Source organism: Silurus aristotelis, assembly GCF_946808225.1.
Source record: "Silurus aristotelis genome assembly, chromosome: 5".
Classification (NCBI taxonomy): domain Eukaryota; kingdom Metazoa; phylum Chordata; class Actinopteri; order Siluriformes; family Siluridae; genus Silurus; species Silurus aristotelis.
Genome location: NC_139578.1, coordinates 20,180,014 through 20,189,968, shown reverse-complemented (window position 1 = coordinate 20,189,968; position 9,955 = coordinate 20,180,014).

Below are 9,955 nucleotides of genomic sequence, written 5' to 3'. Positions count from 1 at the left end.
AAGAGAAGGAGGTCTAAAGAGCGTGAGAAACCCTCACGTCACTGTAGCCTTTTTTTAAAACAATTTTATGTAAACCTTAAATAAGGGAAAGCAAACAGGAAAAAAATGTCGTAGTAATCAACTGTCACCAGATTCTCACCTGTAGGTTTTTTTCACCACCTTGGCCACCAGTTCATTTATGCAGGTAAGTTATGAATATTATATTTAATGAAACCTTTAAGAACCATCTTATAAAATGTAAATCTATGTGCATGAAAATGTTGTATTAACAAAGTAAGGAAAGTACTGATTTGTACTTTAAATACATTTATCTAATTTATTTATATTTAACACCATGTAGACTGACATGTAAGTAAAACAGAGTGATAATGCAAAAAATATGCCCCCCCCCTCAGGGTACAGCATAAATCATGCAATTATTTCCTGTATATTTACTCCTTTTTCCCCAAAACTTAAATTAAATCAGCTTATTGCAGGTAATTGCTTTATTGAAACTCTAAATTTTCCTGAATTAGCCACAAAAGTTTTAAAATTGGTCAGTTCTTACACAGCAAGTTGGTGTCTATTTGTGCAGCCATTGGAGATGATCATTTGTGTGATATCTCAAAACCAAGTGGTTAACTGTTTGTAGGATTTTTATGGGATTACCAATGCAGATAAAGTGATTTGATATTAGAATGGATCCAAACAGGATCGAGGTTACAGCAAGGTCAAATCCTCATTAGCTTCCTCCCTCCTTTACGTATATTTTTAAAGTATTAGTAACATACAGGGACACATTAGTACATATATAATACAAATGATTGTATTACATGGTGAAAAAATCCATTTTAGAATTAAGTTTATCTTGTTTAAAATAAATGAAACAACACCAGATATTTTGTCAATGTCATGTCAGTAGATTTACACTCAAGAAACAATCCTAGTGTAACTAATATTTAATAAAAAAGTCTGTGTGCATACAGTCTGTGTCCATGTTTTAGTTGATCAGGTGCATTTGGTATGCACCATTTTTGTAGATTGGATTCTTCTCCTTTCATATGTGAAATCTTTTTCTCACATCTTTTTTTCAATAGCAAGTGCATTTTCATATCCTACAATACACTTAGCACAGAAAAAGAAGAAGAACTTTAAAAAATATAGATTTAGAGGCCTTAGACTGTAGATTATAGACTATAGACAATGCATAGACTATAGAATGGTGCATATCCTACCTAAACACCAAAGCACACAATGTTTCCTGTTTATTTCATTTACCATATCCTATTACGTTTATATTCAATGCCAATATCAACAATGGGTTCTCTATATGATTTCTTCTTCTACATGCTGCTTTAATATAAACCTAGATTTGCCTTTTCATTAACATACAGTTACAGACTGGTAGTGATAGAGTTCATAAAAACTCACTTTATTTTTACCTTTTGACAGCACAAGTCATTATAATTTATTTTAATTTATTATAATTATATTATTATTATTATTATTATTATTATTATTATTATTATTATTATTTTTAAGAAATAACAGTAAATGTTAGGCCAGCCCCTTATGCCCATCTTCAAACTCCAACAAATCAGTGTCAAAAAGCTTTAAATCGTTTTGTTCTAACGACTGAATTCACCAGAAATAGTCAGTAAATATTGCCATCTAGCGGACACACTACGCTATTTCAGTTATGTTGTAACTCTTCTCCTTCTTCTTCTTCTTCTTCTTCTCTTCTTTTTCTTCTTCTTCTTCTTCCTCTTCTCTTCTTTTTCTTCTTCTTCTTTTTCTTCTTCTCTTCTTTTTCTTTCGGCTTCTTCCATTAGGGGTCGCCACAGCGGATCATCCGTCTCCATACCCCTCTGTCCTCTACATCTGCCTCTTTCAACCTGACTACCCGCATGTCTTCCCTCACCACATCCATAAAACACCTCCTTGGTCTTCCTTTTTTCCTCCTTCCTGGTGGCTCCATCCTCAGCATTCTTTTACCGATAAACACCATGACCCTCCTCTGAACATGTCCAAACCATCTCAATCTCTCCTCCCTCACCTTGTCTCTAAAACGTCCTACATGCGCTGTTCCTCTAATAAACTCATTTCTAATCCTGTCCATCGTCGTCACTTCCAACGAAAACCTCAACATCTTCAGCTCTGCTACCTCCACCTCCTGTCTTTTACTCAATGCCACTGTCTCTAATCCATACAACATCGCAGGTCTCACCACAGTCTCTATAAACTTTCCCTTTCATTCTTGCAGATACCCTACTATCACAAATCACTCCTGTCACTCTTCTCCACCCACTCCACCCTGCCTGCACTCTTTTCTTCACTTCTCTAACACACTCTACATTACTCTGCACTGTTGACCCCAGGTACCTGAACTCCACTTTCTCCACCTCTTCTCCCTGTAACTGCACCACTCCACTGCCCTCCCTCTCATTTACACACATGTATTCTGTCTTACTCCTACTGACTTTCATTCCTCTTCTCTCCAGCGTGTACCTCCAGCTCTCCAGGATCTTCTTAACCTGTTTCCTACTCTCATCACAAATCACAATATCATCCGCAAACATCATAGTCTAGGGAGACTTCTGTCTGACCTTGTCCGCCAACCTGTCCATCACCACTGCAAACAGGAAAGGGCTCAGAGCTGATCCTTCATCCCTGATCCACTTCACCTTTTCCTGCTGTCTCTGCAGACGTCTTCCTCCTCTCCTTCTCCTTCTTTGGCCAACAGTAGCCCAATTTCCACCGGTACCCTGTTGGCTAACGATACCTGTGGGGGTCGTCGGTAACCCGGGCCTCGACCGATCCGGTATGAATTTCTCTTTTGTGATCTGCATATTTGATTTGGCACATGTTTTACGCTGGATGCCCTTCCTAACGCAACCCTCCCCATTTACCCGGGCTTGGGACCGGCACTAAGAGTGCACTGGCTTGTGCAACCCTGTAACTACCAAGTAATTTAACTCAACTCAACTCATCTCAACTCAACTCAACTCAACTCAACTCAACTCGAGCTTTATTGTCATTCTTTCACATACACAGTAAACAAAAGAACGAAATGTCGTTACTCTGGAACAATAGAGTGCATAGAGAGTGAAACACAATAGTAACATTAAAGATAAATAAATAAAGAGTAGACATTAGACATAGCAGAGTTAAGATACATATGATATCGATGTGATAGATATGAGGTTGGGATGTAGGTAATGTAAGAAAAGACTATTGCCTCATTCATTTTTAATCATCTTTACATATTGACAGCATTTTGCTTACCTGCATTAATCATGAAGTTCACATGCGCTCCTGTCTGAAAAGTGGTTTCAGATTTTTAAGTGCTTGTGACTTACAAATATATCTTTTTTTTCCAATACTGAATCTAAGAAAACACTAATTTAACCATTAAAAAAACGTTAACCAAACAATGGTGGTTTAAATAGAAAAAGCTTTAGGCATAGATCAGTTTAACAACAAAATGTATGTAGCATCCACACAACATGCACAATTGAATGAGAACATTAAGGATGTTCTAATAATTTAAATGATTTATATCATTTTTATAGATTTTTTTAATCATTAATTTTAAAAGGTTTAAGGCTGATGATTCATTGGACTATATATATATACACCAATCAGGCATAACATTATGACCACCTGCCTAATATTATGTTGTCCCTCTTTCACTGCCAAAACAGTCCAGACCTGTCCAGCATTAACAGCATTAACTTCTTTAGCAATTTGAGGTACAGTAGCATATCTGTTGGATCGAACAACACGGATCAACATTTTTCCTGCTTCTAACACATCAACTTTAAGGACAAAATGTTCACTTGCTACCAAATATATTCCACCCACTAACAGGTGCCATGATAATCCAAGTTATTTACTTCTCCAGTCATAATGTTATAATGTCATAATGTTATGCCTAATCTGTATATATACTGTATATTTATTTTATTTAGAGATATTTATATTAGCAGTGTAACAGTACACATATTCTTACCCAAATTTTTTGTTACAGGGCTTTCAGTTCGGTACTAAATTCAATCCTTTTACGTGCAGTCCAGAGTTAAAATCTGAGTTCCCTCAGGAGCGTATTAAGTGGCAAACTGCAAGTTTGTTTTGAGTAAATTTTTATTATTATTAAACCTGACATACACAACAATGGCAGGTTTATAAAAAAACCTAAAAAAAACCTAGAGTTAGCGCAGTGTCACTGTGGCTTTTTACCGGAAATACAATTTGTTTTGCGCATGCATGAAAAAGCTAAATATCAATAGCGCTATTGTTAGTCACTAATCAAGAAGTGGCTATCGGCTAAAGCTAGCACTATGGATTATTTCCCGTTTTATGTCCACCTTAAATGAATGAAGGATGGAGAAATGAAGATATTTGTTAAAGTCTGCTGAAATAACACAACTCCAAAATTCTACACTACAACTGCAACTGTGCCACCTACATCATCTGGAGCAGTTCAAAATCAATATTTGTCTAATAAAAATGTAAATAAAATACAACCTACTCAACAGAGATGGATACTTATAATTTGCACCGCTCCTCAGAGGCTGCAATCCAGTGATACCGCTCGTTTTCACTGGTCTGGAAGAGGAGAACAAACCCTTTCCCTGGTGAAATGGATTCCCATCTGGAAAATGTCTTTTTAAGTATGTCCGAGACCAAATAAATTTCTCTTCCTCAGTAGGTGTAAAAAAGTCCACCTCAGATGTATTAATGTGTGCAGAGCTACACGCATGTCTTTCCAGTCGAACTTGGCTGTAACAGTTTCCCTCTGACCAACCAATCAAAGGACGAAAAAATGCTGACGCTATTCTGGGCCAGCTAGCTGCCCTGTGAGGTGAATAGGAAATCTATATGGTTAAAAAAACAGACCCGTTGGTAATATTCTCTATAGTAAAAGGGCCAGCAGTACTGACAGGCCCTGGGCAGATTGACATGGCGGCACATAGAGGCTGAAATCTGATTAGACAAAAAATCTAACATCCACATACACGTACTGAAAGCAGTGGAGCCAAGAGTAACGCTACGAAATTAAGAGAATAAACTGTTGGGAATAAATTAATAAAATTTCATGTAACAAATATTAGAATTTAGGATGTAAATGTAGTTCAGTGCTTCTGATTCTGAATTTATAAAAAGCTACAATAGGAAGGGCAGATTTGTTTCTACAGTAAATTAAATAATAGAGGTAACAACACTCATTTTGAAAGATGCAAATCAATTTCACATTATAGACATGAGCCATGTTGGCCCAACTGGCCCCGAATTTTTTTTATTTTCTTAACCATAAAACTTATATGTGCTTGATAAACATCCCTTTCCATACTTAGTCCTGCTTTGTGAAAATAACATCCACTATTCTTTGAACGTTTTTTTTTAGAAGAAGAAAGAAGTATGGCTATGGAGATTTTCTCATTCAGCTGCAGGATTATTAGTGAGGATAGAAAGTGATGAATTGTAAAGTTTTCGGGGCCCAGTTGGCAATAAAATCCATCCCAGAGGTGTTCAGAGGGGTTAGAGTTCTTCTACACAAATCTTGGCATGAATCACACTTAATAATATTTTGCCAATATTAATGTTATTATTCAAATTAATTAATTATCATAATTATATATATATATATATATATATATATATATATATATATATATATATATATATATATATATATATATATATATACAGTACAGACCAAAAGTTTGGACACACCTTCTCATTCAAAGAGTTTTCTTTATTTTCATGGCTATGAAAATTGTAGTCACACTGAAGGCATCAAGGGCTATTTGACCAAGAAGGAGAGTGATGGGGTGCTGCGCCAGATGACCTGGCCTCCACAGTCACCGGACCTGAACCCAATCAAGATGGTTTATGGGTGAGCTGGACCGCAGAGTGAAGGCAAAAGGGCCAACAAGTGCCAAGCATCTCTCGGGGAACTCCTTCAAGACTGTTGGAAGACCATTTCAGGTGACTACCTCTTGAAGCTGATCAAGAGAATGCCAAGAGTGTGCAAAGCAGTAATTAAAGCAAAAGGTGGCTACTTTGAAGAACCTAGAATATGACATTTTTCAATTGTTTTACACTTTTTTGTTATATATATATATATATATATATATATATATATATATATATATATATATATATATATATATATATATATGTTCCATATATAATTCCACATGTGTTAATTCATAGTTTTGATGCCTTCAGTGTGAATCTACAATTTTTGATAGTCATGAAAATAAAGAAAACTCTTTGAATAAGAAGGTGTGTCCAAACTTTTGGTCTGTACTGTATATATATATATATATATATATATATATATATATATATATATATATATATATATATATATATATATATATATATAAATGTAATTAATCAGTGCAAAAACCATTGGCAGCATTTCATTTTGATGTGCAATAAAGTACAGTTTTGTATGTAACCAATAAGCACACAATAGTTTATTTTGTTTGTATGTGAATTCCGAAAGTCTTTTTTACCTCCTTAGATTGTGTCTTTTTTTTTATCTATTCTTCATGTTTAGTTTTCAAGACTATTTGCATTTTCTGAAGCAATGGTGTGAGTGGAAGAGTGTGCAAAGGGTTTATATATTTCTTTTATAACCTCAGTTGTATTATAGACCTAAAGCCAAAAATCTGTTAAACACTGGTTCAGCAATAGTTCCTAATTGTCACCTCTGACTTAGTTATTTTAAGATACATATATAAAGATCTATATCAAGATATGTGTAAAGCAGATATGTAAATAATCTACCCATGGACGAAACCTGCCCCTACTAGGCACTGCACATGTACTGTAAAGCAGCACCCTCTGCTGCTAATGCTAGATTAAAGCAGGTGAAATTTGCTTAAAAAAAAATAAAAAAGACATGCAAAGTGGTGGTTTAAATGCTGACTGCAACTTTAAAATGGTAGAGCCACACATTAAAAATAATCCTTTCTTTCTCATTTGAGAGTTTTGTTGTTTCTTATTCCTACTTCCAGTCATTCACTTCAATTTATAAAGCCACAGAGCTTTCCATTCCTGTCAGCAAAACTCATTAAGGCCAAGCTAACATTTATAGGCCTACTTGTTCTTGATTTATTGAGGCTTGGCTTGAACCCAATCAAGTCAAGTGAACAGTCAAACGTGCTATTACTATAAGGACTTATAAATTATAAATATATAATACCTCTGATGATGGTAGGCAATGATTTTTACCACTATATATTAATAATAATAATAAAAAAAATAAAAAAAACACAGATCCCTCTGGCCACACTTAAAACCACTGATAGCAACTCTTAACCCAACTGTTTCCTGAAGTATTTGTTGGATTTTTATCTCAGCATCCAACTTTATCTCGCAGAAATGCAATAATGTTGGACTTATTTGATCAGACTCAGACTTATTGATCTTTCTTAAATGAGATTGACTCTCTGTCTCTTCCTGTAGTGTACACTGATGGAAAGAGCAGGCTGCTACTGACAGACCTTTCTAGCTTGCCTTTTGGTTTCTATTTGTTGAGTTCACTGGGCAGAGTAAACATAGGTTGCCATGGAAGTCACGCAAAGGATGCTATGATTACTTTGCCACCCAATGCCATCCACTTACCTTAGTGATCAAGGACTCTTTATGGGTGAGCATTGTACAGGTGTACAGGTTAGCCATTTTAGGAATAATATTTATTTGTATAAAATTGTTGGTGTCTAGAGCCTTCTACACTTTTCCTTACCTTCCATTCATCTATGATGGAAATGCCAAAATCTTTTGTTTTTCTTTTTTTTTTGCCTCCTGAGGGTCCTTAGGTTCTCTCCTTTCTCTCACTTTGGCCAGTGGCATTAGGTGGCTGTGTGCCGAGTGACGTAAATTCAGAAAGAGGAATACCGTGCCTAAAAGTGTTTAGCATGCACTGGCCACTCTCATTCCACTGTCATGCTTGTAAGAAGAACTCCTTAATGAGCCAACCATGGTAATACAAAGAGAGAGAGAGAGAGAGAGAGAGAGAGAGAGAGAGAGAGAGAGAGAGAGAGAGAGAGAGAGAGAGAGAGAGAAAGAGAGAGAGAGAGAGAGAGAGAGAGAGAGAGAGAGAGAGAGAGAGAGAAAGAAAAAGAGTGGGATGTAAAAGACAGAAAGCAAAAACAAATTAGTGTGTGTTTTAGTTTTAGAATACTGTTTCTTTTTAAGTATTTAATGAAGACAAAATAAGAGTGCTACGATTAGATATAACTATGAAATCAGGTCAAGACATAAACAGAGACTAGCATGCATTAAAGCCTTGAGCCGAAGGCAACATACCAGTCATTACAAACATAGGGGTAAGTGACTTACGGGCTTATGCAATGATTAAAAAAATATTTCACAAGCAAACTGAGTTGCAGAAATTGGCAAAAAAAAGTGAAGCACTAAGGTCTCTGTTTTGATCTTGAGACCTAATGTATGTGAAGTTGCCGACTGTGTTCCCATAGGTTTCTTTTATATTCCCTAATTACATTTCTAAAAAAAACATCCTGATTCACCACAAGTGAGTCAGACACAAATGAGTCTTTTGGTTTATTCATTTTGGACATCTTGGCCTTACTTTCCGCATTCTGCTCATTCTAGTTCAATGCCTAAGGCTACGCTCCTCTGTACAATTGAATGCACTCCATCAGCTTGCCTTCTGTCTCCACTCATCTTTAGTTGCCATCACTGCTGTGAAGAACTTGCCCTTTGCATGGCCCACCTTCTGTGGCTAGCAGACATGGCCACACACACACACACACACACACACACACACACACACACACACACACACACACACACACTGATAAAAAACACATATGCAAATCCATTAAGATTTCCTGGTAGGTTATACAGAATACAGAATACTGACTATAACTAACTAACGATACATTCATACAGACATTTACACACACACACACACACACACACACACACACACACACACACACACACACACACACACACACACACACACACACACACACACACATATATATATATATATATATATATATATATATATATATATATATATATATATATATATATATATATATATATATATATATATGCTTGTTTTGCACTCTGCACAAAAAAAGGAACAAAGCCAAAATCACTGGAGGTCAGGTTTGTATAAATGTTGAAAAACTTGACAATCTGAGTAACAAATTGTGGTATAAGGCATGGTATTTGTATATGATTTATATGATGTGTTCCCAAGCTCACTTGAAGGCTTATGGTTCTTTGGAAGTAAAGAGGAAAATCGCTGTCTAATTGTCTAAATCTGACATTAAAATGTGTCTCCTGTTTCACTCTTTGGTTTTACAACATTGTAAGTGACTGTTTTTATTTATGTGTGAAACTGTTTACAGATTAATTTGAAATGCTGTGGTGTTGTGTTATTTCTCACCCTCTACATTTAATATGTAACTTCAGGTAAGTGGCTGCAACCACATCAGAAAAGGACATGGAAGGGGTAGGTAAAATAAATTTGCCATAATAGTAATCAAGAGATTTATCCAGTTTGCTCAGTGTGAGCAGGCTTTTTCTCATTATAGGCTAGATTGTCTGCAATAAATCCAATCTATTTGAACAAAGATAAGAAATAAATCTGATTCAGTACAACTGGACGCAAAACAAAATTGTGTGGTAACAGCAGCAGGTCCACAAATAAACATTCTGAAGATCATCATTAAGCCTCTTTGAGAGTTTCAAATAGCTTCCTCTTTTTTTAAATCTTTTTTTTTTAGTATTATTTTGATCACTGTCATTTCAGAGAAATAGTGGACAGCTAGAAAGGTTGTTTCAGTTCATTTTCAGTTCCGAAACTCAACCACTGCTTGACTGGTCCCACCATCTCTCAGTGTAGAAAACTCCATACTTTCAGACTCTTCTTTGTTCTGGTACTGAGGTGGTGGGAAGAACTTCAGTGTTTAGCTGAGCC